Below are 23659 nucleotides of genomic sequence, written 5' to 3' on the forward strand. Positions count from 1 at the left end.
GAGGTTCACCCCCATGGTGTCATTTTATCAACAGTCAATTCAGTAGAAGTTAACAAACAACCTATGTTACATTCAACACCACATTGTAGAGGACACGCGTCTGTTCAATACAGATGTAGGGCCACTTTTCCTTCCTGAAACTGCCCATTGTCAGAACTTCACATATTGGCCTAGATATTGGGTATGGCTCATTTTCGGGCACGTAACCAGTGGCACACACTGTAACCGGGAGGTCTGAGGCCCGGCCAAAACTGGGCCTTGGGCCTCAATAACATTATCTGAGTGGGCTGATGGCATCTGTCGTATCTCCACAAGCAGCTCAACTAATTTAAAAGGATGAATTTTGGACCGCTTGTCTCGCCAACAGTGGCAAAAACGTAAATCCCAGGGTGGGGGGGAACGTGGAAACATGGGGGGGATCGGCTACTATGGAGTCTGGGGAGCACACCTCCTGGCTTCATAGGAATGTTTTATTTTAATTTTTAAAAAGTTACCTTTTTCATTTGTGTTTAAAAAAAACTTACATTTTGGTGGCAGCAGCGGCCACTGAAGAATTCCGAGAGAAGCAGGCCCAACTCCTGTCCCGCTCCGCAATGTGAAATTTCCCAGAGGGGGAAGAAAACAGTTGTTAGACCCCCATTTACATATGTCAGGGGTCACAAGGATGCCTGAAAAATGAACTGACCCAATATCGGGTTGGACATCCTTCAAGTGTCCTTTGGGATGCAGGGCCCCCAAACTGGCCGTCATTGCGCCCATTTAACACCCGTAAATAAATTAGACCAAGCCATTTAGCCCGTAGCCATTGTCTAACATTGTATTATTCTCTGCTTTCTAAAATGGCAGGAGAATTTAATGGGCATCTCATGTTTACCGCGATTAAAGGTTAATTGTTAAACCTAGGCACGCTATTTTGTGCATATCAGAGAATAAAGACACAGGTCTCAGTTTATAAAGGAGTTGAACTGATGATGAAAACTACATTCTAGCCAAGAAAACACAATAATGTGCTGGTAAAGAGCCCAGTGTAACAATGGCCTCTCAGAATAAGAACGATAATTTTGCACTAATCTGTGCTCAACTCTGGATAGTTTTGTGTTGTGGAGCTCTAGCCCCTTAGGAACTAGATTGATCTGCCTAAATTTTGAATAAGATTCTTACAGCTGGCAGAGAGGAAAGATTTCTCTCTCATCAGACTGGGCAAGGTATAAACACAGGTCCCAGAGGTGAAAGGATAATGTGTTAACCCAAGGTGGCATTCAATCCTCTTTTGCACTATTCTTGGATAAAATCAAAAGATGTTAAGGTGTCCATTAGAACATTTCAAAGGCAACTGACAAGCACGATTTTTTTCAAATCCCTTTTAATCCATTCAGAGATTCATCAAAGAGAACTTCTCAAATGCCTCTTCTATTGTCAAAGTCTTAAAATCGTAAGTTGTGCAATCGTGGTGGACCAGTGAAATGTTACCAATCCACGTGGTGTAATCGGGAAGTTACACACGAAATTATACCCATTCATGTGCCCGTGTTTCCTATTTACACCCGAATTTCCTGACGATGGGTGTGAACAAACAGAAATTAGTGTAACCAACCGGGGCCCGAGGAAAGCACCAAACTTACGCCATATATTCCTTTTCAAGTATGTAATTAAAGTTTCAAGCCATCTAACCATCATCCAGACACATTAGGCACAGCGGGGTCAGTTTGACTTTGGCCGATAGTGTAAAACGGGCGATATCTTTTGCCACCTGATAAACACCTCTCCAAATTTTCATTTCCATCGAAGTCAATGGGTGTGAAAATTAGGAAAGGTGTTTAACAGGTATCCGAGCCGATATCGCCCGTTCTATCGCCCAAAGTCAAAATTAGCCCCAGCATGTTTCACATTCGCACTTTTTAACATGACTTATACCAAAGCCGTAAAAATGCATTCAAGGAAACAGAAAATACAGATCAGGCCTCAGTGAGGATCACAAAATAAAATCGCTCAAAAAAATCACAATAAAACACCAGAAAAATGACTTTGGTTCCTGCTGCACCTAAAATTTTGGGCTTAATTTTTCAGCCTTTTTAAACCAGCATAATTACAGGTATTCATGTGTACTGCTCTTTAGCCTGTGGGCGGAGACATTATAATGAGCTGAGATGTGTTTGGGGGCAGGGATCGATAGATGGGTGTAAAAAAAAAGGAAATTCAGGAGTAGCGTAATTACGCGCATAACACAATTGCACCCAAGTTTTCTCGATCATGGCTTAGACATAGATTCCTAGAACAGCACAGACTGGGCTATTCGCTGTATCTGCATATCTATATAATAACACGAGTTGTTGTGAGAGTTAGAGCACAGTGCCAAAGCTGGTGAAAACTTTTGTAAAGTATTCTTGTTTGTAAATACAGCCTCTGATCTTGATGATGTAAAGGACCTGAAGTAAAACAGTAGTAAAGTGGGTATTAGACATGCCAATCTAGATTGCAGCTCAATTGTATACCATACCAGTCTGCATGATACCCTGAAATAAAAGCAGAAAATGCTGTAGGTCAGGCAGCATCTGTAGCGAAACAGAGTTAATGTTTCAAAGCAATGTCCTTTCATCAGAACTGGAAGATGTAAAAAAGAAAAACTTGCATTTCTATAGCACCTTTCATGACCACTGGATTTCTCAAAGCGCTTTACAGCCAATTAAATACTTTTTGAAGGGTAGGAAACTGTTGTAATTTAAGTTTTCCAGGCCTCGGGAAACCTGGCAGCTGAAGGGAGGTGAGGACAGCTTCAGGGAGAAGGTAAGTCCCTTTACAGTGCTGCTTATGGGCCAGGAGGAGCAGGAATACTTTCCTCCAGCTCCCCAAGTTCCCCCCCACCCCATCAGGCTCTCCCCCATAATAGACCCCCAGGGTCGGGGATAGGACCCCCGCCCCCAGGATTGGACCTAGCAACCCCCCGGTCAGGGATTGGACCCCTCACCCCAGGGTTGTGGATCAGACCTAACTGGTCCTGCGGCCTGCTCTGGAGTCGTCCCCACCCGACTGGAAGCCAAGTCTGTCAATCAGCCTGACTACCATGTAGGGAACATGTCCAGGACAAAAGACGCATGCTGTGGAGTTAAAACTCCTCAGCATGCCGGGGAAAGGATGTGGGGGGGGGGGCAGTCGGGCAGAGATCAGGGGTCGGGCCGTGCCGTTAAAAGGATGGGGATGTTGAGCAGAGATGGGAGGGTGGAGAGAGGATTGGGGCCAGAGCATCGGGGCGGGGGAGGGTAGCATGGACGGGGCCAGGTGATCAGAGTGGATGAAGAGAAGATCAGGACCGGCCAGCGGAGGATTGTGACCAGCTTCAGCATCGTCGTTGGGGGTGGGGGGAGGCCTGGGGGGGTGATCGGAGACCTCATGGTGGGGTCTCCGATCACAGGTGGTGGGTTAGGCAGGGACCCTGGGTCCAGGAGGTAGGTATAAGGGCATTTACCTCCTGGATCCAGCAGTCCCCCTCATGCTGTAACTGCCGGGTTTCACAAATTGTGTGAAACCCGTCCACATGCAGTTAAAAACAAATGTAAGAAGTCACACAACACCAGGTTATAGTCCAACAGCTTTATTTGAAATCACAAGCTTTCGGAGCGCTGCTCCTTCTTCAGGTGAAGTGGAGAAATGCATAAAGACAGAGCTTATATAGTCAGAGAATCATGTCAGATGTTTACAGGTAACCTTTCCAACTGCCATTTATCACACCTCGGCAGAGAGATAATCACAGCAGTCAAAGGTGTGAATGGTGTCCAAACAGGTCAGTCAGGGAAACATTACATCAAAGAACAATGAGGTGGGGTCACAAGGGGTCCAAATATTGCAGATGCTGGGGTCTGTATGAAAAACAAAAAAACAGACAAAAAACATTTTTTTTGGCTGGAAATCACAGCAGGTCCGGCCGCATCTGTGTAGAGAGAACAGGCCAATGTCGACTCGAGTCTGGATGACCCTGCATCAGGTGGGGTTACATGTAGCGTGACATGAACCCAAGATCTCGGTTGAGGCCGTCCTCATGAGTGCGGAACTTGGCTATCAGTTTCTGCTCGACGATTTTGCGTTGTCGTGTGTCTCGAAGGCCACCTTGGAGAATGCTTACCCGAAGATCGGAGGCTGAATGTCCTTGACTGCTGAAGTGTTCCCCGACTGGGAGGGAACACTCCTGCCTGGTGACTGTTGCACGGTGTCCGTTCATCCGTTGTCGCAGTGTCTGCATGGTCTCGCCGATGTACCATGCTCCGGGGCATCCTTTCCTGCAACGTATGAGGTAGACAACGTTGGCCGAGTCACATGAGTATGTACCATGTACCTGGTGGGTGGTGTCCTCACGTGTGATGATGGTATCTGTGTTGATGATCTGGCATGTCTTGCAGAGGTTGCTGTGGCAGGGTTGTGTGGTGTCGTGGTCGCTGTTCTCCTGAAAGCTGGGTAATTTGCTGCGAACGATGGTCTGTTTGAGGTTAGGCGGCTGTTTGAAAGCGAGTAGTGGAGGCGTGGGGATGGCCTTAGCGAGGTGTTCGTCGTCATCGATGACATGTTGAAGGCTGCGAAGAACATGGCGTAGTTTCTCCGCTCCGGGGAAGTACTGGACGACGAAGGGTACTCTGTTGGTTGTGTCCCGTGTTTGTCTTCTGAGGAGGTCTATGCGATTTTTCGCTGTGGCCCGTCGGAACTGTCGATCGACGAGTCGAGCGTCATATCCCGTTCTTACAAGGGCGTCTTTCAGTGTCTGTAGGTGTCCATCGCGTTCCTCCTCGTCTGAGCAGATCCTGTGTATTCGCAGGGCTTGTCCATAGGGGATGGCTTCTTTAACATGGTTAGGGTGGAAGCTGGAGAAGTGAAGCATCGTGAGGTTGTCCGTGGGCTTGCGGTAGAGTGAAGTGCTGAGGTGTCCGTCTTTGATGGAGATTCATGTGTCCAGGAATGAGACTGATTCTGAGGAGTAGTCCATGGTGAGTTTGATGGTGGGATGGAACTTGTTGATGTTATCGTGTAGTCTTTTCAGTGATTCTTCGCCATGGGTCCATAGGAAGAAAATGTCGTCGTTAAAAACAAACGGAGGTTAAAAAAGAGGCTTCCAGCCTCATTCTAATATTTAAATTGACATTCCGCTCCCTGGCAGCGGGTTGGTCGCCCGACCTGTCCTGCCTCCATCAAAACTGGAATGGGGTGGGTTGGAGGCGGGATCAGGTCAGGAATCCCATTTTTAACACTTTAACTACCCCCACGCTCTAAACTCACACTTTTTTTAGGCTAAAATTTCCCCCAATATCATTATACACAAAACCCAGGATCTCATTTTCTCTTTTAATGTTTTGTTTTTAGCTGCAATGCTGCTTTAAAAGCCCCGTACATTGCTCCCTTTCTGTGCTCCCATTCCACTGAGAATTTTACCACTTAGGTTGAATTTCCATTTCTGTCCTTTTTCCCAAATATACTACTTCACATTGATCTGTGCTGAATTACATCTGCCCACTCCCTTAACCTACGTCCTCCTGCATTCTGCATGTTACCTTGAAGATTCTGCCATGGTAGTTTGCATAGGATTGCATCGTTGTGAATCTGAAAACTACATCCTCTGCCTTTTGCAGCTTTAAGTCCTCCATGGGGAATGTTGGATCAATAAAGTCTGTTAAAGTGTTTTTTGCCATCATCACCATTCCTTTTAATGTGAGGAACTGCATTTACCAAATTGATAGATTTATTCCGAGGCTGCCCTTCGAGGTCTTGGGTTCAAAGATTTGGCTTGTGCCCAAAAATAGCATTTTAATGTGTCAGCACAGCATTAACAGTTAACTCCACTTCAGGATCCTGAAGCACGGTTTCCTTGAGTTCTTTGGAGCCTTATATTTTGCTAACATTACTGCCAGTGTTAATATCACTAGACTCATTTATAAAGATCAAGTGGCTAATTTCTGGCTCATTAAACTGATTAATTTGGATTATTACAACTTGTACTTGATTGGGTAGATAAACTTACTTTTGGTGATATTATCACTAGAGAGAAAGCAGAATATTCTGTGTCAGCGCTTTTGTGGTACATCACCATTAACGTTGTCAATTTAATGCTCAAATGCTAGATAAAACGCCAATTGTATAATCTAGTCTATGTTGTTCAGTATTATATAGTATGTGGGGAGAATATAGGTCAAAATAACCTGCAGTAACTTGCACTTGATTCACCAAGTCCCCTGAAACTCTCCAGTACGTTGAACCATTTTATGGATGTCCAATCCCTATACCCCTCCATCCCCCTCCAGGACGGCTTGAGGGCGTTTCGCTTCCAACTTGAACAGAGGCCCAACCAGTCCCCATCCGCCACCACCCTCCTACGCCTTGCTGAACTTATTCTCACATTTAACAACTTCTCTTTTGATCCACTCACTTCCTCCAAATAAAAGGTGTTGCTATGGGAACCCGCATGGATCCTAGCTCTGCCTGCCTTTTTGTGGGATATGTGGAACCTTCTTTGTTCCAGTTCTACTCAGGCCCCCTCCCTCACCTCTTTTTCCGGTACGTTGATGACTGTATTGGTGCTGTTTTCTGCTCTCGCCCGGAACTGGAGAATTTCATTCACTTTGCTTCCAATTTCTACCCTTCCCTCGCCTTCACATGGTCCATCTCTGACTCTTCCCTTCCCTTCCTCGACTTCTCTGTCTCCATTTCTGGGGATAGACTACCGACCAATATTCACTATAAGTCCACTAATGCCCACAGCTAACTTTACTACACTTCCTCCCACCCTGCTTCCTGTAGAGACTCTATTCCATTCTCCCAGTTTCGCCATCTCCATCGCATCTGTTCCGACGATGCCACCTTGCACACCAGTGCTTCCGATATGTCTTCCTTTTTCCTCAACCGAGGATTCCCCTCCACCATTGTTGACCGGGCCCTCGACCATGTCTGTTCCATTTCCCGCACTTCTGCACTCACCCCTTCCCCTCACTCCCAGAACAACAATAAGATTCCCCTTGTCTTCACCTTACACCCCACCAGCTTCCACATTCAATGGATCATCCTCCGCCATTTCCGATCCTCCCCTCCCCTTTCAGCATTCTGAAGGGACAGCTCCCTCCGCGACACCCTGGTCCATTCCTCAAACACCGCCAACACCCACTCCCCTTTCCACGGCACCTTCCCGCAACACCTGCTCTTTTACCTCCTCCCTTCCGACTGTCCAGGGCCCCAAACACCCCTTCCAGGTGAAACAGTGATTTACTTGTACTTGCAATTTAGTATACTGTATTCGCTGCTCACAATGCGGTCTCCTCTACGTTAGAGAGACCAAACGTAGATTGGGCGACCGCTTTGCGGAACACCTCCGTTCAGTCCGTAAGCGTGACCCTGAGCTTCCGGTCGCCTGTCACTTTAATTCTCTGCTCCACTCCCACTCTGACCTCGGCCTCCTACACTGTTCCAATGAAGCTCAATGTAAGCTCGAGGAACAGCACCTCATCTTTCAATTAGGCACTTTACAGCCTTCCGGAGTTAACATTGAGATCAACAATTTCAGATCATAACCTCTGCCCTCACTTTTTCAGATGGCAGCTGTTGATGATTCTGCTATTCCCATTTACACCTCTTCTAGACCCATCTTTTGTTCCTATACGTTTCCCATTACCATCTCCTTTTGCCTCGCACCATCGTCCCTTTTGTATTTTAATCTCTCCTGCCTTCCACCCTGTCACAGACCTTCCCTTTTGTTCTTTCCTCCCCCACCACCCACCTTTCCCTGCCGCTGCACTTGCTTAATACTTATCTCTAACTTATCTCAGTTCTGATGAAAGATCATCGACCTGAAACATTCCCCTAAAAAAAAGGGTGGGTTTGGAGCATGGGGGCAGGTAAATTGTTAAAAATGGGATTCCGGCCTGATCCCGCCTGCAATCCAGCAACTTCCGGTTTTGCCGGAGGTGGGACAGGGCGTGGTGGGGAGCAGCCAGCTCGCTGCTAGGGGGCTTTAACTTAATTTAAATATTGTAGTGAGGCTGGAAGCCTCTTTTCTCTCCTCCATTTTGAATTTAACTGCCTGTGGATGGTTTTCACACAATTCTGGAAACCCAGCAGTTAAACCGAGGCGGGGACTGCTGCATCCAGGAGGTAAGTGGCTTTATACCTATCTCCTGGACCTAGGGTCGCTGCCTAACCCACCCCCCGTAATCGGAGACCCCTGATCGCCACCATGAGGCCTCCCCCACTCCAGCCCACCGATGTTGCTGAGGCCGGCCACAATCCTCCAGTGGCTGGCCCCGACCCTCTCTTCCCCCCTGCCGATGCTCCAGCCGACCTCCCCCCGCCAATCCCCAATCCCCCCGATCCCCAGACGACCACCCTCCTGCCAAGCCCCGATCCCCCTGTCGATCCCCCCCCGCGATCCCCGATGCCGAACCCCCTCCCGTGATCCCCGATGGCGACTCCCCGTTCCCCCTCCCGCGATCCCCGATGCCGAACCCCCTCCCGTGATCCCCGATGCCGAATCCCCTGCTGTGATCCCCGATGCCAAACCCGCTCCCGCATTCCCCGCTGCCCGATGCTGACCACCCCCACCCCCGGACCGACCCCTCGCATCTGCAGGCCTACCCACCCGCAGCCAGCCAGCCTCTCAATCTGGCAGTCTGCAGGTGGGAATCCGAGGCCTCACAAGCAAATCAGGCCCTGCCATTAAAGTTGGCAGGGCCTGCGGGAAACTCCGCCTCCTGGGTTTCCCACCCGCCTCAGAGGTCCCCCGCCCCCACCCACCTCCCTGGAGAAAATTTCGGCCATTAACTCTGTTCCTCTCTCCTGGCCTGTTGAGTATCTCCAGCATTTTCTGTTTTTACTTATGAACCATTTTCTATATGTCTAAGTGCTCCTTGTCCCACCAAACTCCTGGTTGAGCCAAATCTAAAAGTTATCAAATATCATTACTAATACCACAGTACTGAGTTATTACTAACCTATTGGTGTGAAGGTCATTATTTTCCACTTAATTTTCCACATTAATCTATTCATATTAATATAATTTCCAACTTCTAGTTAAAGGAGGATCATTGTTATGTGGTATAGAAGAGAGACATTATTAAGTGGCTGATATGAAGGGTCATTACTAGCTGGTTGGTAGCTGAGCAATCCTTACTAACCTAGCCATATGGGACATTCATTAAAAAAAACTGTTGACATAGGGATGTTAACATGTGTCAGGTCATTATCAAAGCTTATTTGTGGGGATTATCACCAACCTGTAGATAAGGGTGCAGTGATTAAACCCTCTTGTTATGAGGTGGTCAGTATTAACTTCTCAGAATGGCAAGGTATTGCAGGGGTGATTTTCCATGTGTCACTAACATCAATCTAATGGCACTTTGTAAGGCTCGCAAAATTTTACAGATTCCCCCAAACCAAGAAAAGAAGAGATTTTGGACCATTTTAAAGAATATTGGTCCAAAAGGGACTTAAAATCAAAACCCCAGGATTTTTGGCTATTTTAAAAGGCATGTCCAGGCCTGTGGAAAAGCTAACCAAAGGCACTATGGGACAGACAGTTTGAGTATCGGAAAAGGCCAGATTGTCTGAGAATGTTCTGGGCCATCCCAGTCATTCTACATAAAGACAATAGGCCCACGGAAGGACAGTTCCCGCCGAAACCTACAGGGCCATCAAGAACATGAATAATACAATACATGCCACTAATCAACAAAAGAGACCCTGGCCCCAGCAGGAGAAAACAACCGAACAACAGATTAACCACTCAGAGAAACATCCAAAACCACTTTGCACACTTAAACTGATTTTGAAGCAATCCCGAAACTAGCTAAAAATCAATTAAAAATAGATGGGACCAGCCCCGAAACTCGATAAGAATTTTAAAACTATTAAATTTAACGAGCCCGCCAAAATTAACAATGGACCAGAGGAGATTTGGCGGTCAGATAAGCCAGGCCTCAAAACAGTATAATTGAGGACTGCTTTTACACAGAAAAGCAGTTGAAAAGAGTAGTTGAAAGGAGAGCAGTTAGAAAGTACGGTTCAGAAGGGTACTACTCATCATCATCATCACCGCACACAGTCGGAGAATCGGAGACTTGAGGAAAGAAGAACAAAATGGAAGGAGAAAGGAATCGTGGCAACCAAAGGCCTCAAGAAACCAACAACTAACAATATTACCACCAACTAGGTAATATTGGGCCACCGCGACCAACAAGAAACCAACCTGGAAGAAACCAAAGATTCACAAGTTTGTTTCCACTCTACAAGCTAGCTTGACTTACCCCTGGGTAAGATTTAACACAAAAGACTCTAAAAACTATACCTAACCAAAGGAAATTGGGTACTAACCCGATAAATCCAAATACGCACCCGACCGCATCAGCGGACTCGTGACGACTGAAAACCCAACGCAGGTGCAGTCTTCCACCACGTCTGGGGTATGGCAGGCCCCAACCGCCACAACTAGAGAGAACCCCGAAATCGCGAACCTCTACAACTGTCAAGAAAGTCGTTTGGTGAGCATTTCCTGGTCCTCTGGAATTCAACCTAGTTAGTATAGTGGGATTGGGAGGGGTAAGGTATTTTGTCTATTGTCATTCTCCCTCGCATATTCCGAAGTGTTCCCCCTTTTAGAGTATAAGATTTATTGTATTGTATATTTTCCTGTCTCAAAATAAAATCTAAATTTTTTCACCAATTCAGTTGTCTGTTGCAATTTCATTACAACCCCCAAATAAGTCCAAAGTCTAGAAACAACGGAGTGGGAGCGATTCGAACCACTCAGGGAGTCAGAGGCAAAGCTGACCACACACACCACCCCTTACAACGTGGAAACAGAAGTGCTGTGCACATCCAATTAGCAGTCCTTTGTGGGTGGAGGTTATCCATTTCTAATATAGGTCCATAAGGATAGATTTTCCAAGTCCTCGCAAGCGACAAGTGGCATTGGAAAATCCCTGTAAAGTACCTCACATCATGTAAGGACCGAAAAATCTATTCTGTGGTGTCAAAAATGTGTGCATGAGATATTAAATGGTCCAGAAAAGGTAGATCCAGAACACTATTTCAAACTAATCTGTGAAAGAGGAAAAGGAGCACAAGTTTCAACTAGTAAAAGGTAAATTGAGGAATCATGTCAGGAAGTTCTTCTTCACACAAAGAATGAGAAACAGATGGAAAGAACTGTTGTGTATGTACCTTTAAGAGAAGAACTGATTTTATACTGCAGTACTGGCAGTGACCACACCTGTATAAAAAGCCATAGCAGGCTTCTGTACTTCAGTCTTAAGTTTACCCTCTGTTCAGTAAATACCTGTTTTATTGTTCTCCTGCAGTCCGTGTATTATTGATACTCGGACACTACACTGGCGACGAGCAGGTTCGAACTCACCTGCAGTACTGCATCACCTCACGGGGATCTTTCCCTGAGAAGAAGCTTCTTGAAGGTCGAAGTCAGAGCAACGGGCATCGACCGCGGGCAACCGCCCAAGGATCCATCGGAGCTCGGAGAATTTCAGGAGTGGCTGTGGAGAGCTGGGCTTGGCTCCCCAGTCAAGGTGTTCCAGCAGGTAGTGCGCTGACCCTTCCGGACTGCGGCGGGCTCGAGCTCGATCGAGCGGCTCTGCAAAGGGGCCGTGCAGCATCGTCGGGAGGAAAAGAGAGAGAGAGAGAGGGTGGAGCGCACAGGGTGCAGTCGGTGCTCAAGAACCGGGCAGCGTAGAGAAAATAAAATGAGGGGAAGGAAAAGTGAGACGCGCCGAAGCCGCGGGTCGCCGCCATTACCCTGTAGAATGCTAGGAGCAGCGTGGCAGCAAGGGGAAGAAGGAAAAGCGCGGGAGGCGCCATTTTATTCCATTGGGGAAGAAGGAAAAGCGCGGGAGGCGCCATTTTATTCCATTGGGGAAGAAGAAAAAGCACGGGAGGTGCCATTTTAAATCACCCAAGATGCCGAAGAGTGGCAGTATCGCTGCTTTCGACAACGAGGTAGAAGACTGGACCACGTATGTGGAAAGAATTGAAGTGTACTGCAAGGCAAATGAGATGGCCGATGGAAAGGCGGCGTCGGTATTATTAAATTTGATGGGCGCGAGAACGTACGGCCTATTGCGGAATTTAACTACCCCAGCTAAACCAATGGAGAAAAGTTTTGAAGAGATTGTTAATATCTTACAGGAACACCTAAACCCTACACCGCTGCTGATAGCAGAAAGATTCAAGTTCCATAAAAGAAACCAGCACAAAGGTGAGAGCAATGCTGACTATCTTACGGAACTACGCAAGTTATCGAAGCACTGCCAGTTCGGAGCAGGACTGGCAGACACCTTACGGGATAAGTTTGTCTGCGGGCTCCAGAGTGAAGGAACCCAGAAACGACTACTTTCGGAAAAGGACCTGATGCTAGAACAGGCTTTCAGCATGGCAGTATCCTACGAAGCAGCAGCACGGGGAGCTGCAGAAAAACAACAGAAACCACAAGAATACAGCGCTAACGAAATGGCGTATGGAGCAGAAAAGTGCTATCGCTGCGGCAGAACAACCCATGATCAGAAGGACTGCTGGTTTAAGGACAAAGTATGCAGGCAATGTGGGAAAATGGGACACATAGCAAGAGTCTGCAGGTCGGGAAAGAAAACCAACACTACAAGAACTACTAAGGAAAAGTACAAGAAAGTAAAAAAATGACAGACAGTAGTTCAGAAAATCAGGAGAGTGATAATGACTCCGGGAGCAGGAGACTAAGTTGTCTAAAGTTACACAATGTGATTGCAAAGGAGGATCACCGAACCATTTGGGTCACCCTCATGATAGCAGGGTCCCAAGTAAAGATGGAATTGGATACAGGATCATGAATCGACAAGACTATGAGCGGCTATTCTCACACATACCCTTGAAGGACACGTCCATTGTATTGAAGACATACACGGGGCAAAAAGTCTACCCCAGAGGAAAAATAAGGGTGCCAGTTAAATACAACGGCAAGGAAACACAGAAACTGTATCTATATATACTACAAGATGGAGGACCACCATTATTGGGACATCAATGGATCCAAAAAATACAATTGGATTGGCATTCCATTCAGGCGCTAACTGTGACTGACAAAAAGGATGATGATGTCGCACCTGGACGACTGTCAAAAATTCTAACTGACGCAAAAGAGGTGTTCCAACAAGGACTTGGGACTCTAAAAGGAGTAAAGGCAATGATAAAAATCGAAGATAACGCAAACCCAACATTTTTTAAGGCCAGACCGGTACCGTACGTGATCCGCCCAGCCGTTGAAGCAGAACTGGAGAGTCTGGAGTGTTCGGGGGTGCTGTCCAAGGTGGACTGGAGCGAGTGGGCCACACCCATCGTTCCTGATGAAGAAATCATTGAGCAGCACGCCTGGGGAGCCGAAGAAGGTTCGCATCTGTGGGGACTTCAAGGTAACTGTGAACCCAGTCCTGCACACAGTACAATATCCACTTCCACGGATAGAAGATTTCGCCTCACTATCTGGAGGGAAACGCTTTACGAAGATTGACCTGGCCCAAGCGCATCTACAAATGGAGGTGGAAGAAGCATCTTGGAAATACCTCACGATAAACACTCACAAAGGCCTTTACCAGAACAATCGACTGGTATTCGGGGAAGCATCAGCCCCGGCTATTTGGCAGAGGGCGATGGAACAAGTCCTGCAAGGGATCCCGGGGACCCAGTGTTATTTGGATGACATCCTGGTTACGGGCGAAAATGACAGTGAACACCTTGCCAACCTGGAGCAGGTGGTCACTAGATTACAGGAATATGGGCTACGAGCCAACCGCCCCAAATGCGAGTTCTTCAGGAGACAAATCTCGTATTGTGGCCACATGATTGATGAGGAAGGGTTGCATAAGTCACCAGACAAGATTGAGGCTGTAGTCAAGGCTCCAGCACTGGAAAATGTGTCGCAACTGAGGTCGTTTCTCGGGTTGGTGAACTACTACCATAAGTTCTTGCCGAATTTATCTACAATTCTGCACCCACTGAACGCCCTGCTGCAAACTGGAGTAACATGGAAATGGACTGATGAGTATAAGTGTGCCTTTCAGAAATGTAAATGCCTAATCACTTCAAAAGAAGTATTGGCCCACTACAACCCAACACTACCGATTCGGTTGACATGTGATGCGTCTCCCTACGGCATTGGAGCGGTGCTGTCACACAAATTCCTTGACGGTTCAGAGAGGCCAATAGCCTTTGCGTCACGCTCGTTAACCTCAGCCGAGCGTAACTACGCCCAGATTGACAGGGAGGCCCTCAGCCTGGTGTGGGGGGTGAAGAAGTTCAATCACTATCTGCACGGGCAGAAATTCACCCTACTGACTGATCATCAGCCCCTGGTCTCCATTTTTAACCCAAAGAAGGGCATTCCGGTGATGACGGCGCAACGGCTGCAAAGATGGTCACTTTTTCTAGGGGCACATCAGTACGACATAGAGTACAAGGGTACGAAACAGCATGGCAACGCTGATGGGCTGTCACGCCTACCGTTGCCTACGGTAGAGAAAGCACCTGCAGTGGACCCTGTTGAGATATTCCATGCGACCATAGTCGAATGTCTACCTGTTACAAACTCAAGTATAGAGAAGGAAACCCGAAATGACCCGACACTCTCTCGGGTCTATGATTTGACGGTGAAGGGATGCCCAGCACATGGCGACTCACTGTTGCCGGCATTCTCGCCAAGGAGAGAACAGCTGTCAGTGTGCCGGGGAACCTTGATGTGCGGATCCCGAGTGGTAATTCCACCCAAGTTGAGAGATAGAGTGCTCAATGAGCTTCATGAGGGTCATCTGGGAGGGGTAAAAATGAAAAGCCTAGCCAGGGCGTTTGTGTGGTGGCCGGGAATCGATAAAGAAATTGAGGATATGACCAAGAGATGCACAGGATGCCAGAAGGTCCAAAACGCTCCACCACAGGCCCCGCTACACCCATGGGAGTGGCCCTCATCTCCATGGCAACGGGTACACATTGATTTTGCTGGTCCATTTATGGATTCAATGTTTCTAATCGCCGTGGATGCCCATTCGAAATGGCCAGAGGTCATCAAAATGTCCTCCACCACCATGGAGAAAACTATTGCAGTCCTACGGACCATCTTCGCCAGGAATGGCTTGCCAGAACAGATTTGCTCCGACAATGGGCCACAGTTTGTGTCCGAGGATTTCCTGAGGTTTCGGAGGAATAATGGGGTGAAACATTACACATCTGCCCCATATCATCCAGCCACAAATGGATTGGCCGAGAGGTTTGTTCAGACTTTTAAAAAGACAATAAAGGCGATGTATAACGACGACATACCACTACAACACAAGGTGGATAATTTCTTGTTTGCTTACCGGAATGCGACACATGCAGTCACCAACCAAGCTCCAGCCATAATGTTCTTCAACCGAAGGCTGAGATGTCGCCTGGATTTGCTCAAACCAAACATAAGACGAGATGTTGAGGATAAGCAATTCCAGCACATCAATGAGAAGCCAACCAGGAGCTTCAAGATAGGGCAACCAGTCTTGGCCCGCGACTACCGAACAGAAAAATGGCAGCCAGGAATGATATGCACACAGCAGGGACCACTAATGCACACAGTGGACGTTGGAGAGCGCATCGTGAGACGCCATGCTGACCAGATTCTAGAGTCACAGGAACAAGCCAAACCCATGCCACGAGCATGTGTACCTGGTAATGAACCCGAAGTACAGATTGCGTCTACCTCAGAAGCAGTGGTATTGGAAGCTGACGAACCTACCAATGACAATGAGCCAGAATCGACTCCGCCGCAAGAACAGGATACTCGAGAAAGGCGCTAGCCAGTCAGGATCAGGAAGCCTCCTCAAAGGCTGAACTTATAAATAATTATTTCAGTTGATGTATATAGTACAGAGAAAATTGTAATTGTAATTAGTTATTATTTAGTTGTTAAATGAATGTTATGTACTGTTTATCTAAAAGGGGAGGAATTGTTGTGTATGTACCTTTAAGAGAAGAACTGATTTTATACTGCAGTACCGGCAGTGACCACACCTGTATAAAAAGCCATAGCAGGCTTCTGTACTTCAGTCTTAAGTTTACCCTCTGTTCAGTAAATACCTGTTTTATTGTTCTCCTGCAGTCCGTGTATTATTGATACTCGGACACTACAAGAACCTCTGAGTAGGGCAGTGGAAGTGAAAATCCAGGAATCGTTTAAGACAGTCAGATCCTGTAATCTGACTGTTATTTCTTTTTATAAAATGTTTCATTTCATAATTACTGACATTGAATTCCATCTGTAACTATCTCGTGATCACAGTTTGTTCTTGCTCCATTATCTTCATTTTGAAAGTGTGCCCATCAATCTCCATATCTACCATTCCTTGCATTTGCTCATTAGGCTTAGGATGTTTGCAACCTCTCCATGCCTCTCCAATATGACCACCACGAGTGGAGATACTACGTCTTCCAAGCTTGGTAAATGCTCCTGTGCTGGTGGAGATGCAGGTATCTCGGTATCTGTCCTGGCTGTCTAAAGTGCCCGTTGAAATCAAATCCAGTTGCTGATTGCAACATCGCCATTTTCCGCCACTGCCTTGACCTCATCAATGCCTTTGTCACCTCCAGGTGTGACTATTCCTATGCTCTTCTGGCCGGCCTCCCATTATCCCCCCTCCATAAACTTCAGCTCATCCAAAAAAACTGCTGCCCACAACCTAAGCTGCACCAAGTCCTGCTCATCCATCATCCCAGTGCTCGCTGGCCTGCATTGGTTCCCAGTTCCCCAACACCTCCAATTTAAAATTCTCATCTTTGTGTTCAAATCTCTTCATGGCCTCACCCTTTCCTATCACTAGAACCTCCTCCAACGTTACAGCCCTCCGAGACATCTGCATTCCTCCAGCTATGGCCTGTTGGTCATCTCCCACTCTGTTTGCCCAACCACTGGTGGCTGTGCGGAGGTTCCGCTTACTTACTCATGCTTGACAAACCTCAGAATTCTTTAAGGAGGAGACAGATATGGTGGATGAGGGAAATGCAGTGGATGTAGTGTATATGGTCTTCAGGAAAGCCTTTGGCAAGGTACCACATGAGAAATTATTAGACAAGATTAAGGGGTATGGAATTAAGGAGAGGATAGCAAGATGGATTAAACATTGCTTAGAAGATATTAGGAGTTAAGGTCAGTTTTTAAGCATTGTTGGAAATGGGCAGTAGTGCTACAAATAGTTCACTTCTGGGACCACTTCTGTTCACTGTGTATATCAATGGTTTGGATATAGGCCTAGAGGGAGTGGTGTCAACATTTGCAGATGACACCAAAATAGATGATGTAGTTAATTCCTTAGAAGACCAAAGGAAGCTGCAAAGTGATATTGATGAGATAGGGAAATGGGCGAAAAAGTGGCAGATGGAATTCAATGTCAGTAAATGTGAAATGAAACATTTTGTAAAAAGAAATAACAGCAGTAATTATACACTGAATCGATGTAGGCTTGGTGCTGTGGAAGAGCAGAGGGATTTGGGAGCACAGATTAACAGGACATTAAAAGCAGCACCTCAGATAGATAAAGCTATAACAGCTCTGACACAGCCTGTTTCAGTCTCAGCCTCCTCAGGTACTGCTCTTTATTCATTCCAGGTATCTGTGCCTGGAATATAGAGCCAACTTGTAGTGGTACCTGACGGAACACTTTGTGTGCCATTTTGCTTGTCATTGGTAGCCAGTTGCAACACTAGTAAAGCACTCAATCCTGTACCCACAGCAAACAAAATAATGCAGGTTGTAGCTCAGCTATCCAGCAGCTCACCTATCAGGTAACGTGAACCACCTGCTGCAAAGTCAGCTCCATATGAAAGGTAGCAACACACCTTACGTACGATGGGTGACCCTTGGAATTTGGTGCACTTTGTATTTAAATAGCTAGTATGCTGAAAATAACTACCTTAACATGTCTTCAATAGCAACCACTAACCACTTCCTCCAACCAGCAATGCGGAAGCATTCAAAAACTATGGAGGAACTGTGTACTACTTCACACTCGCAATATTACTGCTTTCTAACACACAAACAGTGCAGGTACTCATTGTAACATTGACGGTAATTTCCAGGCTTATATGCCCTACACATTTGGCTTACCAATATATAATTGTATTTACACGTCTGTGCTATGAGTGCACATGTTGGAAAGAACAAAATAATTCTTTACTATTAATACTGATCTAATTATTTGACTGAACAGTATATTTCATTGTGTTTTTGTCTAGCCCCCTTCTTTCCTCCTCCATCATCATGCTAAAAAAAAGTGAAAGCCTGCAGCATATTGCTTCTTCACCCTCCCGGGTGCAAGTCTCACAGTTTCTAAATGATTCTGCCACAAGTCTTGCTCTTCTGTCCTGTGGATCCTCTGGGTCCTGATGTCATTAATCCATTCATGCAGAAGGTGCCCTTAATTTTGCCAATTGGTAAATTTAATTTATTTGTTGTGCACCAACACTGCAAATACAAACTGAATTTTACGCAATGGGTCTGTTAAGACTTAGAGCACGAACCACCACAGTCGGTTCAAAATCATTAGTATTGTTTTCTAATCCATCATAATGTATCGTAAAGTTTCAAACTTATTTTAAATAGCAAATTCTTTCCAGACTAGAGAAATAGGACCGTTAATGCATTTTAACTCAAGTGTGTCAGTAGCAATAAAGCCCACTCCAACAGTTACTTATAGTGCATAAGGGATTCATTATAGCAGAACATGATCCATTTAATTAGTTGGGATCCACCCCCTAAAATGGGTTTAATTGACACTTTAGTCCACTAGCAGTACGCATACTGCTGAGTTAAACCCATATTTAAAAAGGTAATGGCATTACAATTGTCATGTGTGCTTTAAAGCGAAAAGTACTGTTTTCCACCTGCTACAGTGTTACTATTAGAATTACCGACAGTCAAAAAATAAGGTCCTTGATATCATGAGTAGTGTTTGCCCCTTAATAGGTAGTGGCATTATTACTCTCAGTACATGGTATGGCTTTATAAATTCTTGGTCTGGGAGGGTCATTGATAATTTATTGGTACAGGGAATCAATTACTAACACCTTACATTTGGATTCTTATTACCATCCTGGTTTGGAAGCAAGTAATGTATTAATTAATAAATTTGAACAAGTAGTTTTAGCAATAACAACAGAAAATGCTGGAAAAACTCAGCAGGCCAGGCAACATCCGTGGAGAGAAAATGGAGTCAACGTTTCGGGGCAAACCCTTTCTCAAGACTGGAAAAGCACAGGAAATGAAATAGATTAAGAGGCCAGGCTGGGAGAGAACAAAAGAGAAGTGAAGAGACATTAAGAGGTATTCAAAACAAGACGAGATGGTGATAGGACAAGTGGAGACGAAAGACGGCTCTAGATTAGGTGTGAAATGTGATGGCAGAATGGGAGACAGCTGCCATGTGGGAGAGAAAAAAAAGGGAGGGGGGAAAGGGCCAAAACAAAGGTGTGGATAAAAAATAAGTAAAAATGTAATGGGGGCTGAGGTTATGATCTGAAATTGTTGAACTCAATATTGAGTCCGGAAGACTGTAAAGTGCCTAATCGGAAGATGAGGTGCTGTTCCTCGAGTTTACGCTGAGCTTTCGTGGAACAGTGTAAGAGCCCGAGTACAGTGAGGTCTGAGTGGGAATAGGGCGGTGAATTAAAATGACAGGCGACCGGAAGCTCGGGGTCATCCTTACAGACTGAACAGAGGTGTTCCGCAAAGCGCTCACCCAATCTGCGTTTGATCTCCCCAATGTAGAGGAGACCACATCATGAGCAGCGAATACAGTATACTAGAAGTACAAGTAAATCGCTGTTTCACCTGGAAGGGGTGTTTGGGGCCCTGGACAGTGGGAAGGGGGGTGGTATAAGGGCAGGTGTTGCATCTCCTGCACTTGCACAGGAAGGTGCCGGGCGAAGGGGAAGGGGTGCTGGGGGTGATAGAGGAGTGGACTAGGGTGTCTCGGAGGGAGCGGTCCCTACGGAATGCTGAAAGGGGAGGGGAAGATGCATTTGGTGGTGGGATCACTTTGGAGGTGCGGAAATGGCGGAGGGTGATCCGTTGAATGTGGAGGCTGGTGGGTTGAAAGGTGAGGACAAGGGGAACCCTATCGTGGTTCCGGGAGGGAGGGGCAGGGGTGAGAGCAGAAGTGCGGGAGATAGAACGGACACGGTCAAGGGCCGTGTCAACCATGGTAGAGGGGAATCCTCGGTTGAGGAAAAAGGAAGACATGTTGGAAGCACTGGCATGGAAGGTGGCATCATCGGAGCAGATGCGGCGGAGACGGAGAAACTGGGAGAATGGAATAGAGTCCTTACAGGAGGCGGGGTGGGAGGAAGTGTAGTCCAGATAGCTGTGGGAGTCAGTGAGCTTGTAGTGAATGTTGGTCAATAACCTATCCCCAGAGATGGAGACGGAGAAGTTGAGGAAGGGAAGGGAAGAGTCAGAGATGGACCATGTGAAGGTGAGGGAAGGGTGGAACTTGGAGGCAAAGTGAATGAAATTGTCTAGTTCAGGGCGAGAGCAGGAAATGGCACTGATACAGTCCTCAATGTACCGGAAAAAGAGGTGAGGGAGGGGACCCGAGTAGGACTGGAACAAAGAGTGTTCCACATAGCCCACGAAAAGGCAGGCATAGCTAGGACCCATGCGGGTGCCCATAGCAACACCTTTGTTTTGGAGGAAATGAGTGGAGTCAAAGGAGAAGTTGTTCAATGTGAGAACAAGTTCAGCCAGGTGGAGGAGGGTAGTGGTGGATGGGGACTGGTCAGGCCTCTGTTCAAGGAAGAAGCGGAGCACCCTCAGGCCCGTGCAAGTGCAGGAGATGCAACACCTGCCCTTATACCTCCCCCCTTCCCACTGTCCAGGGCCCCAAACACCCCTTCCAGGTGAAACAGCGATTTACTTGTACTTCTAGTATACTGTATTCGCTGCTCACGATGTGGTCTCCTCTACATTGGGGAGACCAAACGCAGATTGGGTGAGCGCTTTGCAGAACACCTCCGTTCAGTCCGTAAGGATAACCCCGAGCTTCTGGTCGCCTGTCATTTTAATTCACCGCCCCATTCCTACTCAGACCTCACCGTACTCGGGCTCTTGCATTGTTCCACGGAAGCTCAGCGTAAGCTCGAGGAACAGCACCTCATCTTCCGATTAGGCACTTTACAGCCTTCCGGACTCAATATTGAGTTCAACAATTTCAGATCATAACCTCGGCCCCCATTACATTTTTACTTATTTTTTATCCACACCTTTGTTTTGGCCCTTTCCCCCTCCCTTTTTTTTCTCTCCCACATGGCCGCTGTCTCCCATTCTGCCATCACATTTCACACCTAATCTAGAGCCGTCTTTTGTCTCTCCACTAGTCCTATCACCATCTCATCTCGTTTTGAATACCTCTTAATGTCTCTTCACTTCTCTTTTGTTCTCTCCCAGCCTGGCCTCTTAATCTATTTCATTTCCTGTGCTTTTCCAGTCTTGACAAAGGGTTTGCCCCGAAACGTTGACTCTATTTTCTCTCCACGGATGTTGCCTGGCCTGCTGAGTTTTTCCAGCATTTTCTGTTGTTATTTCGGATTTCCAGCATCTGCAGTATTTTGCTATTGAAGTAGTTTTAGCATGTAGACATTGATATGGCAGCATATTATTTACCACCTTTGGAAGTGAGAGCAGAACATGGTGGGCATGCCACGTATTCTCCACAAGCAACATAGCACCATTAGGGATTAATCGTTAAACCTGGCCACTCTATCTCATACACAGGTTTCGGGTAAAGGGAATGGATTTGCTTATGGAAACTACAGTCTGGCCGTGAACACAAGAGCAGGTACTGGGAAAAAGCATGAAATGTACCAATGCCGTTACTAAACTCTTGATATAGGGATCATTATTATAGGCTGGCATGATGTGCGAGTGGTTATTTTTATATTATTTGAATAGGAGAAAGGATCATTACTATTCATGGCATGGACAAATCATGAACTTAGCGGCAGGATTATCCTGACAGGAATCTCAAATAGAAGTGACACAGTGTCAATTTTAACCTAGGATAGAAATGATGTAGAATATTGTGGTGCAGCATGATGCACATATTGTTTGAAAGAAGTGGCAGAACATAGTTTTGATCCTTATGCTATATACAAAATATATCATACTATGTCTTTCTTATATGTGATTATTTTAAATAACATTTGCTCTGATTTTGTTTTGAACTATGCATTCTCACGGTGGGGGTGTGGTGGTGGAGGAGTAGGGGGTTGCAAGAATGAGGGAGGCAAGGGCCAATTGTGTTACTGCTTACAGCAGTGGTATTTTTAATCAGGCTCAGTGGCCACCTGCCCTTCAGCTGTGTCCCTTGGCAGACTTGCTACTCGGCAATCAAGGAAATACTATTAGGAAACCAGCAACCAGAGAGCAAGCGAAAAGGCTATCAGCTCTATTACTTTTTTCTCTTTCTGAAAGAAAGTACCAGGGCCTCAACTGGCAATTGGCCTCAGTGACATGATTGAAATCAGAAACCCATCATGTGGTTTAATTTGCTCTGTGCTTTAGAGCTAGTGCCTGGTTTATTGTACATTAAAGAGCAGTAACTTTGTGAGTTGGCATTAATTGAGTGATCATTAATTTTCCCTACATTCCTAAATCTGCTTCTGGCAGTAAATAATTCCAACAATATTTTTAGCATGTGGATCTAGTGTTACCATTCATTTGCTTGGTAGCTTCTTGTTAAACAGCAATTAACGTGGAATATGAAAATTTACACAGAATTTTCTTAATTGGTCATCATTTTAATTTATCCCATTTAAAGCTAGTGTTAAAACACTGGACAGAGCCAGCAGATTTTCAGATTGTGAGGCGAGCAGGAGACATTGGGTAAATCTGGAATCTTTCACTAAAATCTGCAGCATAGGTGTTGCATTAGGTCCACCCATGCATGATACTTTGGAGGAAGAGGAGCGGAAATGCCAGGAGGCACGGCCCAGGAGATTTGAGACCAGAGGGCACAAATTCTTGGAATGTGATGAAAGTGAAAGTCATTTGTCACAGTGAACATATGAGATTATCTTTGTACAAACCAGGATCACGATCATCTCCACAAACTTCAGAGTCCCCTAAGCATTGGTTGGCTTCCCAGCCTGTGATCTCCATAACAGCCTGCTCTGAGCGACTAATGGGTTTTATCTCCTGCATGTCACAACCAGTTGAAGGTGGCCCCAGTTGAAGGTTCTTTTCTTTTGCTAAGGAAAGAGGGAATGCATTGCTTGAGTTGTAAGTTTGCAGAGAGAAGTACAGGCCACACAACTGTATTGCTGGGTATAATAAAATGAATTATGAAACACCTTGCTAGCTGATGCTGGAAAGCCAGAGTGAATACTTTCAAGCAGTACTATCTTTCTCAGCTGCTAATAAGCATGCCTAACTTTTCTAGCCTGTTGTAATACTTCTGTAATATCTTCATTACCTCTCTTTGGTTCTCTACTTATTGACAAAGGTCCTGGCTAAATGTTGGGTAATAATAGTCCTGGGTGAAACTTTTCAAGCAAATATGGCTATATCTGTAATCTCTTTGGACAGACATTTCCAGCAATCTCAGGTAATTACCAATGACGCTTATATAAGGCAAATTATGTATTT

The sequence above is a fragment of the Somniosus microcephalus genome, chromosome 2 (genome assembly GCF_052327205.1).
Source record: "Somniosus microcephalus isolate GS21.2 chromosome 2, FLI_Smic_1.0, whole genome shotgun sequence".
Taxonomy (NCBI): domain Eukaryota; kingdom Metazoa; phylum Chordata; class Chondrichthyes; order Squaliformes; family Somniosidae; genus Somniosus; species Somniosus microcephalus.